Here is a 13753-nt window from a genome sequence, read left to right as displayed (position 1 = left end):
CTGTTCATAATAAAATATGTTTAGTTTCCCTCACCCGCCCCAAACAACTATGGGCAGAGCTTCACAGGGATGGGCTGTGCGTACATGTCCAGCACTTCCAAATACACACTTAAAAAAGCAGATTAGCTTTATTGGCCATATACGCACAAACACAAAATATATCAACACTAATCTACATACCTCTTTGGTCTTAGTAGCTGTCTGAAAACTTGCATATTCATTTATTTATAAAATGTTTATACTACTTGATATAATCAAAATCTCTAAATGCTGGTAACATTTTCTAAAAGAGATGCATGGGTACAGATTTCAAGAGACCTTTGTGCTGTCCTAGACACTGTGTGTGAATTAGGACAAGTACAGTAGCATGTCATATACAAGACCCTTCCTAAATCAGATTGTGCCCTTGCATCAATTTCAAAGCCAACTTTCCTATATAGTCAAATCTTTTGTTAAGGGTGGAGGAAGGGCGGAGTGCGAATGTGCGAATGAAAATAAATACGACCAGTGCTGACTTCTCCAGTTAGAATCAAATGGAACTCAATCTTCAGAAAGGACTGGCTCCAAAAATGGACTCCAGAGCCACTGTTTGTTGGAAACGCTACAGTTATGTGGTTCAATGGTCATGGGGTGTGGAGCCCATCACATGTTAAATGCCATACAGACAGACTGGTGCCGTCTGGTATCTGACTCACAGATGGCATGGCAGTCTCAAAAAGAAAGGGGCAAAAAAATTCTGTCCATTTTAATCTAGTTTTGTTAAATAGGAAGGAGAAAACGGTCAGGTTGATTATGTGCACTCTGCTGCAATCCACCGTTGGCAAATGGTAGGGCCGGCCTAGTTGTTTCCCACTGTCGCTTTAGCTGGCATCTTTTCCCTGTCGTGATTGATATGCTTTTGGTCCTTCACTTGTTAGACAGAAATGGGGAAGAACACAAGCTATTATTTCATAAGGACATGTTTGTTTGTTGTGGCTTCTGTTGCAATGCCAGGTTGGATTAATTCCTCACAGCATTAGCATTTTCAAGGAATTTTATTAGTTTATGCTCAAACGGTTTCAAATTGAATTATATATTTTTATCATATTATAGTTGTAAGGATTGCAACACATTAAAACAAACTGCAGTTGGATCGACTAATAAAGTATCATTTTTCAAATGTTTGTGAAACTTCTGGGTGCTGTAGAGTGGGAAAGCAGATTGTTTAAATCTGAAACTGGCAAGTGTTGAGGACTGGAATGATCCAGCCATGTATTTTGCTTTGATACAGCCGCTTGGCCCGTGCAGTGCATTTTAGTACAATATATCATAATGCAACACTTTTCTAGAAACACTTGGTCACATCCTCACATTTATCCTTTATAGCCTTATAGTTTTAGGTAACCTAGAAGAAGCTCATCAGAAGTGATCACATTTACACTGTGTGCCACAAGAATGAAATTTGAATGTGTTCCACTATGCTTGTTTAAATCAAACCAGATATGATGCTGTCACAGTCTAGTTGCATCAGCAACACTGCAAACCCTTTATCGACTGGGTTCACAATTCCCCAGAGGAAATAAAAGGCAGAGTTTTAATGAACTATGAAAACAAATCCACAGTAAACTGAAATCTGGGGTGAATGCAATTAGGACTAGCAATCTACTAAACCAGGAATCTGAAGGCCAGCGGACTACAACTCCCAATCATCCCAAACCATTGACCAAGCTGACTGGGGCTAATGGGAGCTGAAGTTCAACAACATCCAGAAGACTACAGGTTTCCCATCCCAACAGTTGCCCTGGGACTGCAAAACCAAAGAAAGGAAAGCTGTATTCATCAGCCAGAGATGTAAGGGCTGCTTCCCTGTGTACGTATGTGCAAATCTTGGCTGTTGCTTTTTGTACTATTGCAACTTGTTGCAAGCCACCGTAAAAAGGCATTAGAATGAAAGACAGGATATAAATCATGAAAAGCAGCAAACAGCCACAGGCCTGCCATGTCTGAGTGTTTGAGCCATTTGCCTGCATGTTAAAGGAAAGTCAGGATCTGGGCCTTATCTTGTCAGTTTCCAACCCTGGAGGGCTGGATTGAAGAAGCATGTCTAAAAAAGTACAAACTATAACAGAAAGCATGTGAGGACACTATTCTGTAAAAATGGAACATAAAAACACATCATTAGACTGCAGCAATGTTGTATAAGCTATGGGTTTGGAAGACAAATTTTAAATAGTTTCACAATTTCCCACAAAGTTCCTTATTGATTTCTTTTTTTTAAGTTGCCAGTTTACTATTTCTCTAATAGGGCTGGAGATATTGATGCCTGGAGTAATGATATCCACTTAAAACTTAATTTCTCTTAGTAATAATGCTGCAGAGCAGGTGTGGGGAACTTCAGGGCTTCCAGATGTTGAAGTACAACCCCCATCAGCCTCAGCAATCACAGCCAGTGGGTAGGGATGATGGGAGTTGTAGTACGGCAACATCTGGAGGGTCAAAAGTTTCCCCAAACCCACAATAAAAGCTCCTAAGTCCCAACTACAGATGACATTTGTCCTTCAGTTTTTCTTTCACAAATTGGCAGGGTGGGGATGGCCCAATCCAGATCAGAACCCTGATGTGGGTGATAGGGGGCATTAACCCTTTGCCTCCCCTGTAGCCTCAATACCTTTGCCTCCCCCCGACTCCGCCAATGTAAATAGGAGATGCAGGGGTGAACTCACCTCCTAAGTCATGGCCCTGATCTAGATTGCCATTTTATGAAAGAAAAAGCTTGCCCTCAAGAGAAAACCACGCAATTAATGTCACATATAGTTTGGTCCCAAATAGCTCTCTGAAAATAGCACAAAATATCAGATGTACAAGGCATTTCTCCTTCTTGCCTCTCGGCAGATCCAGACCTCAGCTGTTCTACATATTATGCAGAATAAAGTACTTGCCAGAGGTGATGAAATTCTGGGATCTACCGTTTCAGGTTGCATATGTGTCTGTCTGTCTTATTTTTTCATGTTTCCCTACATAAAAACACACTTCCTGCACACAATAAAACTAGCAGATTGGGCAGAGTGCTATGCTAAACCTGTCAGTCTGTTTTGTTAGCTGGCTACATATAGATAATTTTGTTGTTGAAGAAGAATTAGGGACATAAATGAAAAATGTGTGATGTAGTGGTATACCCAAACATTCTCCTACCATAGGATCTCCACTCTCATTCTGTGTAATTTATAAACTAGCTCTCAATGGGAATAATAGGACCCAATGTAAAATATTAAAAATACTGGCTGGAATTCAATGTAGCACAAAGTGCGGTATGCACACAGGGAACAAGGTCTCTGTGTGCAACAAGATTGCCTTCTTGCATGCACCCTGTGCACCCCCTAAACCTGTTCTGTTTTGCCTTTCAGGGAGTAGGAAGTGCCATTGTGTGAATGGACCTCATTCTGCACATGCAACAACTGAGTCAAATCCCATGCATAGATGTTCAAAACAACACTGTGCTTGCTTAACCCAAACAACAAAATATTTGAAAAGTTTCACTTCTGGAAAATATTCAAGCCAAGCGAAAGTAACAGTGCAGAGTACAAAGCCAGGGATGCTTGGGTTCAAACCCTGTTTCAGGCATGAAATCTTAGTCACTAGATCTCTGTCCAGAATTCTTGCTTGCAGGGAGGTTTCTTAGAGCATTCCATTGGACTTGCCTTAAAAAAACCCCAACACCTTTGTGAAAGGACTTTTCTGCACTTATCATTTGTAGTGGTATAGCTGCTGGGCTTTTAAAAAGATTCTCAAGATTTCCTGGCATGCTGCTGCACGATGTCACCATTATTCAGCTAATATTTAGGAATGACATACTACTCCCACCTCCACTTTTTCTTTTTCTGTAAAAAAAATATACAACTTTTGTTAAAGATCTGTAAAGTCTGCTTGATATTTTAATTCATGTGGCATGTGTGCAAGCATCATCCCAGCTTCTGAGTGAAGGGGCTGGGGCTGATGGGCGTATCATGGAAGACACCGCTTCCCTCTGATGGGTGCAAGCTGTGAGCTCAGTTCAGAGGAGAGATTTGGTAGATAAGAGACAGGGAGTCGAAGTGCTTCCCCATGACATCAGTCATTAGCTGCAGACAAAATGTCATTACAATAAGCTAGTTCACCATAGCTGAGGTGTACGCAGAGTTTCCCTTCTAATCTACAAGATTAGAATTTGAGAATGCTAGGCATCATTCACACACACACACACACACACACACACACACACACACCACAAATGCCCTCTTGCATGTTCTCATTCTCTGACATTTGCTGGCTGGAGGAATACGAGGGTAAATAAGGGGTGCGACTACAGCCTATTCACTTTTCTCAGTTTAGGAACAACTCACTTCTAGTAGGGAAATGAAAGCCTGTGACTCACTCTGTAATAACAGTGACATGTGACCAAAGGAACAGACCATCAGCTACAAATTCATTCTTAAAAACTCTGGGTTCAACAGCAACTGCATATGGTAAGTGCAGAAAGGTCCCTAGTTGCGTGAAGATCTGATAAACAACCCAGCGCCAGACTGGGACCTTGTATGCATACCCCTGCTCTGAATTTAACCTTTCAACTCTCACCTTAACATATCATCATTGTTATTATCATTATTTACTGGGGTGTAGGGGGTGTTAGAGGAGGAGTAGTAGCTCTGGTAGGGGACACATGATACTCCTTCTGAGGTAGTTTGCCCACTTTTGGTCCTACCCTGCACTCAGTTCTCACTTGTGGCTCCTAGAAACTGTCAGCATGCAACAGCGGCCACATCCTGGGAAATGGCTTCGACTGGCTGGCTAAACGAGGCAAGAGTAGTCAATTGTTCTCAGATCCTCAGTGACTTAGCAACTTCCCCTGCAGGCTCTGGTGGATGGAGAGGATGAGGCTAAGAGTTGGTCCAATGGTCAAGAAGGCAGTTTCTGCATGTGCTGTAGAAAGTGAGAGGCAGTTGGGCTTATCAACCTGGGGAGGTAGCCCATCTAGGAGAAGGAAAACTCTGATCCTAATGCTCTGCTGCCTTGCGGGATATCTTGAGAAGAAGAAAAGGCTAAGCAGTAAACTATACACAAATCTAGAGTGGAATCTCTAAGAGGGTTGGTTGTTGCCTTGTAGGCCTCCTTCCAGCCACTCCTGCAGCCAAGCTGGTGCCAAACCTATTTCTCTGTTTTCCTTTGGACCACATCAGTGAGGCTGAGAAAGGGGGGAGGGTGTCTTGTCATCTGGGCAGCCCATGACACCCATGCACTCTGTCCAGGCTTGCACCCCAGGGAGATCACTTCAGTGCTGCTAACTTTACCCACAGAGGTACACTCCATTGTTTCTTGAGACAGCTGGATGTCAACAATTTATTTACAGTACACCCCACCTTTTCTCCCCAGTCTGGGACTCAAGGGGGCTTGAGTCACCACAGGTTTATTTATTATTTATACTCCACCTTTCTTCCAAGGAGCTCAAGGTGCTGTACATTGTGCCCTTCCTCTCTATTTTGTCCCCACAGCAACCCTGTGAGGTAAATTTGGCTGACAGACTGGCTCAAGATCCCCTAGTAAACTTCATGGTTGAGTAGGGATATGAACCCTGATCTGCCATACCCTTGGCCAACACTCTACCTGCTACTCCACGGTGGCTCTCATGGTAGTTGCATGCATACAACGGGCTTATTCCTTTTTGAACGTCCTAAGCTCCTTGGATGAAAGCTGAGATACAAATGTGGTAAATCAATACAGTGGTACCTTGGGTTACAGACTCTTTCAGGTTACAGACGCTTCAGGTTACAGACTCCGCTAACCCAGAAATAGTACCTCGGGTTAAAAACTTTGCTTCAGGGTAAGAACAGAAATCGTGCTCCGGCGGCGCGGCGGCAGCAGGAGGCCCCATTAGCTAAAGTGGTACCTCAGGTTAAGAACAGTTTCAGGTTAAGAACAGACCTCCAGAACAATTAAGTTCTTAACCCGAGGTACCACTGTAAATGATTCCAATGAACCTCCAATGCAAGGCTTATAACCACAAAGGTTACAGACTAGCATAGGTACAAAACAGGATTTATTAAAAAGAAAAGAAAAGAAAAAGGAATCCCAAAATGCTTTGTGCACATCAGAGGGGAATTCTACTCCCGATCATCACTGATTCTGTTATTTTGGATTCCTGTTAACTGGGTGCGTCACCTTCTTAGTTTTTCTACATCTGTGATGCTGCAACCAAGGAAGAAGGAGGGGGGACGGACACATCTACTCAGGCTCTTGCCATTTGACCTGTGCAAGTGTGGTTGCATTAAGCTGGTGTTTCTGATTGATTTTAGTGATTGTGAAGGCTCACAGTCTCTAAGGCTCTGAGGTCCCCAGGAAGGTTCAGATAATAAAAGCTGGAAACAACGGTTTTAATGATAAAAAGCATTTACCTCTGCTAGATGTGTAAAACAGAAGACGACATTGACAACAAGCAAAACAGCAATAAAACAATGTTACCGATTCTCGTCAGTAGTTGCTCAATTCATGTTTGCTCCCTGTGGAATTTTGGGAACACACACTTGTGGTCTCTATAATTGTTTTAAGACAGATAGCACACTGAGGGTTTTCTTTTGCAGTCGGAACTCTGTAAACTGCAACAATTATGGTAAATCCCACTTGACCACATCCACTGTAAAAGCATGGTTCTCAGTGCCCGAATCATTCCCAACTCATTATAATTAGAAACATTCCAAATATCAACATGAGATATGCCCTGTGGACATTACATGTGCTCACTTTATAGGTCCCTGAAGTCTGAAGCATGTTCCCTAAAGGAGCCAAATATACTTACCTTAAAATCAACTGCCCTTTTATAGTTAAAGCAAGTACTCATTACACAAAATGACAAGGGAGAGAAAGAATAGCTGGTCATCTTGCCCCACAAAGGGGAATCATTAGCAAGAGCCCTATGTGGTTGTGAGCATTGTTTCCTAACTTCTTTGCGCTCACATTTTTTCAGAAAATATTGACAAGCAAACTGAATGCATTCGGAGAAAATCACAGGCAACTGTGGAAAGAGTCAAAGGCTGGTGATGAAACAGCAATTTGCTAAAACAGCAAATTACTACATAGGCTAGTACTACTGGTCTATCAAATGAATTTTCAGGAAATTCATATTATAGCATTCAAGGAAGATCAGTTCCCAGATCCAGGAACAATTTGTTCATGGGTGGCACCAGGACTCTGGGAGTCCTTTGGCAAGAGTCCCTCAACTGGGAGTGGGGGGGTTCAGAAAGAGCTCTACAGGTCCTTGGTAGGTCCACACAAACACCCCCGGTCCACCTAGGTCCTTTCTCCTAGTACATCCTATTCTTAGTGGCATTCAAAAAGAACCACAGTTCCAGGACCTCTCCAGTCCTGCTTAGCATCCAGCTTCTTAACCCAAGACTGATTATGTGATTGGCCATGCTCGCTGTGGCTTCAACCTCTGGAAAGTACCACGTTGATGAATCCTGATCTCTATAAAACAAAGTGTCACACTGCATTTTAATAATTTTCTCTGACAGGCAGGAGTAATTAAAATACATTTGCTATTTTTCTCCTTACTTATAGGACAGGATGCCCTTCCAAAATCATGAGTGCTTGGAGGATGCTATTCAGCAGATCCTACATTTATACATGACAAGAAAGGGAACCAAGTTCACATAAATAAATCCAGTTTCGTGTGGTGTCATTTCCCCCGCTGATAAAAAGAAAGAAAACCAACAAATATCAACTGTGGGTAGAATAAATGTTCTCTTGGAATATTTCTGAAAGCATGAACCATTTCTCAACTTTTCAGTAGATGCAATTCACATTATTAACAATTTGTTTTCATAGGTGGTCCCACTTCCTAATTTAAACCAATATTTGAAAATGTTACAGAGCCCACGGGAAAATGGTTATGCATTCATGATTTGAATACTGGTGAAACTTGCAAATAACTGGTTTCATTTTTAGTTCAGTTCCCATTTCAGATATTTGCAAAATTGGGAGTGCATTAGATATTATGGAACAAGCTTTCTGCTTCACAGTATCAATTGAATATCATCAGGTTATGACATGAGCTTGGAAACTTGTCCTAAAATGAACCAAGAATTGTCCTTTGTGCCCCAGGGTGGTCACTTTGGCACTGCTAACACAGCAGTTCAACTTCACCCCTGAAGGAACACTCCATTGTCTCTTGAGACGGATGGATGCCAACCACTTCATTAAAGGAAGTTTAGAACTTACTCACAGAAGGGAGGATGATTTATCAGAGTGCCTGTTTAGTTTAATATTGGAAAGAAAACACAGTGTTTGCCTGGCATGTAGCAAAAGGTACATTCGTTTCCACCAGGATCATGCACAGGGTCACCCAGTAGTTATGACAATAAGTGACTTTTGACTTCTAAAGAGTCATAGTTATGCCCACCAGTTTGCCCAGTGAGGATTGCAAGAGCGTGGAGAAATTTATTCATAGCTATCCTTAATGCTCTGCTAGATCAGGGATAGTAGCCCTCCAGATGTTGTTAGACTCCAAATCCCACCAGCCATAGCCAGCGAAGCCAATGGTCAGGGATGATGGGAGCTGCAGTCTAGGAACATCTGGAGGACTAGAGGTTAGAGGCCTCCCATCCCTGCCCTAGAGACTTCAGACCAAAGTTTGCATGTGAGGATATTCTGAAAGCACTGTGTTCTTCTGTTTGTTGGCTTTTGGTAGCTGAGGTTAAGCTAGTATTCAATATATGTGTTAAGTATTACTCTCTCCCTTGCAAGTGGCTTGCTTTGTAGTTTTTAAATGCATCGTTAGCTTTTGGGTATGAAGCAAGAGAGAGCTTCAAAAGCAAATAAGAAACAGAACCAAAGATACTTGTCGGATATATTTGTTTTGTTCGCCTTCACAGCGGGAAAGTAGCAAGAGCGCATTCTGGGCCCAAAATTAGATGCACCCTTTTCTCAACAGTGTTGCCGCGTACTCTTCGCAGTCACTCTCATGGGTGGGCTCATTTGAGTAAGCAAGTGAATATTTCTTAAGTGACTCGGTCCAGTAGCGTTAGTCATTCCATGCTGGAATGACTGTCAGATGAAGAAGAATGAGCACTGCTTCCAGCTGAAACAAATCGACAAATCTGCCTTGGTTTACTTTTCAACTAATTCTCCATGCCATGTTTGGTACTTCTTGTTTGCTTTCTTCAGCAATAAGTACTGAGAGCTGCCACTGCAGTATGGCAAGTAAGATCAGACCATGTTAAATTAGGCAGCCAGTAGCTTTGCCACCTCATGAATTCATGGGTCATGAATAACACAAGGGCACATCTGCACTACAACTGGTATATATTGTCATAGCCTCCCCACAGTGCAATAGGCCTAGGAATTATAGTCTGGTGAGGATGCTGAGAATTCTCTCTTGAAGGCCCCCAACTCCTTCACAGAACTACTTTCCTTGGTTTAGCAGTAGCCAGTTGTGGGTTAAACCACAGAGCCTAGGACTTGCTGATCAGAAGGTCGGTGGTTCGAATCCCCGCAACGGAGTGAGCTCCTGTTGTTCGATCCCTGCTCCTGCCCACTTGCAGTTCGAAAGCATGTCAAAGTGCAAGTAGATAAATAGGTATTGCTCTGGCGGGAAGGTAAACGGCGTTTCCGTGCACTGCTCTGGTTCGCCAGAAGCGGCTTAGTCATGCCGGCCACATGACCCGGAAGCTGTACACCAGCTCCCTCGGCCAATAAAGCAAGATGAGTGCCACAACCCCAGAGTCGGCCACGACTGGACCTAATGCTCAGGGGTCCCTTTACCTTTACCTTAGCCCTTTTTTGGTGAATGCTGGGAGGTGTCCCATTAAGTTTAGTCAAAAGCACAAGAATGTACCATCTAGTCTGACCTGCTGGGAGACCGAGGGCCCCGTTCCTGCCTCTCTCCACCTGGCCCAGGGCGGGGCCTGACAGGCTTCATAAGAACTGCTGCTGCTGCTGCCACCCAGCAAGGACTGGGGTGTTTTGGGGGAAGTTTTGTCGGGAGTTTTTGCTGTTATTGAAATTAATTTTTCGTATCTTTATTTTTATGTGGAAATTGTTCAGTTTGGTTATGTAGTTTTTGATGTGTTTTATTTATTTTTATGACTACTTTGCTATGTTTGTAACTATGTAAATCTTTTCATATTGTAAGCCACCTTGAGCATTGTTTTAACTGTGGAAAGGTGGCATACAAGTAAAATGATGATGATGATGATCTAGTGTACAGGATTGCATTTATGCAGCCCCAAACTGCCTAGGTGCGCCCCAAGTCTTCTGAGCCAGGAATCAGCACAGAATGGGACTGCCAGTTCCCAGGTGTGTGGTTCTTACTCAGATGTGACACACACTCCTGCCATGTATCACGCATGCTGCACTCATACCACAAGTTGGGCATCATCCATGCTTTGTTCCTTATCGGCAGCTCTGAGTCTGAGAGTTAAACAAGATGGAAAGTGATTTACCTCTAGAGACATGTCCCCCGCAATCCACTTACGGATTTTTGAATTTTTCTTATGGAGCAACATTCACAAATGGTTCCAACTTTCAATTGTTCTCCTCCCTTTTTATCAGCTCACTTAAAACCCCTAAGGATTGCAAACATAAACATGCCTAACCCCAATGTATATTTTATTTGCATCACTGGCTGTAAAATTCCTGAAGCCCTCTCTATGAACCATTTGGTCGGTGGGCTAGCCCAACTTAATGGTAATCCAATTAGGAGTCTGACCAGAAACCCCCTTCCCCTCCCTTCCCTTCAGAGCAACTGGGTGACAAGCACCACTGATAAAGCAGCTGTTGTGTTAAGAAGTCAAAAGACAGGCATTGGTTTGAGAGGGTGCAGGTTCCCTGCAGCAGAGCTACTTCAGGGAGGGCTTCTTATCAGTTCTCTTAGATCGCTACATACTTAGTCAAAACTATGTTATCTTACCAGATGGTCACCTACCAGTTAAATATTTCAGGAGCTCAAGGCAACGCTAAAAACTGAGGCCTTTGGGTTATTGGAACTTGCATTATTAATCCTCCGGCTGCGCCCCAATTAAAAGTTAATGATGCAAAATCATTCCAGTCCTCTGAATCACTTTTAGTGTATCCTTTGCCTAGTGCTGCCTGTTGCTGCAAGACAGCCGTCTTTGCTGCCTTCTTTCCCTTGACCCACACAAGGCGCAGATCTCTCCTGCCACTTAAATTAGATTGTGTTCTAGCATTTACAAGGCCTGGGTAACTCAGTATTGCCCAATTTGCTATCATTTTCTCAAAATGATGCCAAGTGTCCGGTTATGAAGTCAGCCCACTACTCTCTTTTGCCTCTCTCTGTCCAAATTCATCTGCTTGACTTACTGGTCACCCCCCCCCCCCCAAAAAAGGTTATCAGACATGAAACATTTAGAAATGAACTGAAACACTCCATTTTTGTTGAGATGGGTTTTCATCCCCTAGTGCACTGTTGATATCTTCTTGAAACTGCTAGGAAGTGTGGTTGTATGAGAAGGACTGTAGCTCAGTGGTACAGCACTAGCTTTGCACACATAAGGCCCCAGATTCAATCCCTAGGATCTCCAGCTACAGCTGGAAACGCTTTCTGTCTGAAACCTTGGCAAACCACTGACAGTTAGTGTAGATAATACGAAGCAAGATGGAGCAACAGCCTGACTCAGTGTAAGGCAGGTAGCTTCCTAGGGTCTTATATCTTGGGGGAAGGGCTACAGCTCAATGGCTGTCAGGCTTCAGGGAATCAGCTTCCTCCCCGCTTTGGCAGTAGATAAGCAGAACAAAGGGAAAGGAGTCTTCTTACCAGTTAGAAACTTTAATGATCACAGCGAGAGAACAAATAATCTATTCATAGGAATGAAGGTGCTCCCAATTAAGAGTTTCCACCCACTTCCCTCCTAGTCACCCATGTCACTACCGCGTCTTGTAACCTGATCTCGTAACCACTGTGCTTTCTGTGCTGCCACCTTATCTGCTCTTTGACCTTGGGCTGAGCGGATGAACGCTTTCCAGAGACAGTGAACCTGTTAACCCTCTCTCTCCCAGTGCTTCTCTTAGCTGTTCCCCATCCAGTATTTCCCAGCTTCTGCCTTCTGAACTATGTCCCTCTGCAAACCACTGTTCCAAATCTATACTGGGAAGATTCAGGATCCTGATCCAGGAGCAGGGGGAGGCTCCCACCATTCCTCCTCATTGCAGCACTCCTCAGCACGGTCCCTGATAGTGGTAGAGCATCTGCTTTGCTGGCCAAATGTCCCAGAATCCCCAGGTAGGCCTGCGATAGAACCATTTCTGAAATCCTGGAAAGTCTCTGCCTGTCACTGCAGACAACACTGAGTTAGACGCACCAATGCTGTGACTCAGTATAAGGCAGCTTCCTTTATTTGGATAGGACACGCCTTCCAATAAAGTAAATATCCTTTATCTCAATCAGAATAAGAGCGTAATGAATTTCTACGGGTCATGGAGACATAGTGCACTTGGCTGTAGTTTTTATTGACTTCCTCTTCACCTTTGATGAGATCTCTGCACCCCAATGGCAACTTGCTGTGGTTCAAAAAAACTGCTCGTTGCTACGCTTTGGTTAACAAGGTGCCTTTCCACGCTCCCTATGCAATTGTAATAAAAACAACCCAAGACCGCTGACTCTCGGACACATATGTAAACAATTGCGCACTATACTGCATGCACCTGACATATGTCTTTCTCAGTATTTTCATCTTTTATACCCAACCGCTTGTCTGGATCATGTGGCTTGTCTCCCCGGAGCAAATGCTTTAACATTCACTCTGATGTAATAACAATAAGTACCATTTCCCTAAACATTCTTTCAACACCTCATTAAAACAAAACAAAACAAAAAAACCAGAACCAAAAGCAGGACGGCAAAGTTTCAAGCCTTGCTGGGAAACCTGGAAGGCCTGTCTGAAGAGCACAATTGTTTTGTGCCCCCTCCAGATCTCATTATGCACCAGTCTACTTCTGTATCGCTTTACCAGCTTGCTTTCCAATAGCCTCAGATGATAGGCAGACATTGCATTCTGTGGAGTGGACCTCATGATCTGATTGCGCAAGCCTGTTGCCCCATGTCTCGGCTATCCACAATAATTCTACTTCCTCCTTTCAGAAATAAGGTGAAGACCCTCTTCCTAATACAAAACCTTTTCACACAGATTTCAAGCATTTACATGGAAAACAAAGCCCAGTTCTGTCCACGCTTACTTTGAGTATCAAAGAACTTAAGCATGAACTTAATTTAGCTTAGTTGTATAGCCTCAGTGAAAAAGTGTAATCCAATGTGCTTTACCAAATGTAAAAGGTAAAGGGACCCCTGATCATTAGGTCCAGTCGTGACTGACTCTGGGCTTGCAGTGCTCATCTCGCTATTGGCCGAGGGAGCTGGCGTACAGCTTCTGGGTCATGTGGCCAGCATGACTAAGCCGCTTCTGGCGAACCAGAGCAGCACACGGAAACGCCGTTTGCCTTCCCGCCAGAGTGGTACCTATTTATCTACTTGCACTTTGACATGCTTTCGAACTGCTAGGTTGGCAGGAGCAGGGGCAGAGCAACGGGAGCTCACCCCGTCCTGGGTATTCGAACCGCCGACATTCTGATCGGCAAGTCCTAGGCTCTGTGGTTTAACCCACAGTGCCACCCGTGTCCCTTTACCAAATGTAGCTCTCCCCCAAGTCTGCTTTTCTTTCAGCAGTCGGAAGCAGTAATGCTTCTGAATACCAGTTGCTGAAAACTGCAAGAGAAGAGAGTGCTCTTGTGTTTG

General features: G+C 43.6%; 2 protein-coding genes across 2 annotated transcripts in view; both read right to left on the bottom strand.

Moving 5' to 3' along the window:
* LOC310688916 (uncharacterized protein C5orf34 homolog) overlaps nucleotides 1-13753 on the bottom strand; it is a 429478-nt gene that overhangs the window by 309849 nt on the left and 105876 nt on the right. The gene's annotated exons all lie outside the window — the stretch shown is intronic.
* FGF10 (fibroblast growth factor 10) overlaps nucleotides 1-13753 on the bottom strand; it is an 85443-nt gene that overhangs the window by 12147 nt on the left and 59543 nt on the right. The window lies entirely within an intron of this gene.

The sequence above is a fragment of the Podarcis liolepis genome (genome assembly GCF_965112155.1).
Source record: "Podarcis liolepis genome assembly, chromosome: 11".
Taxonomy (NCBI): domain Eukaryota; kingdom Metazoa; phylum Chordata; class Lepidosauria; order Squamata; family Lacertidae; genus Podarcis; species Podarcis liolepis.
Note: the sequence above shows the minus strand (reverse complement) of the source record. Positions and strands in the feature narration are given on the sequence as shown.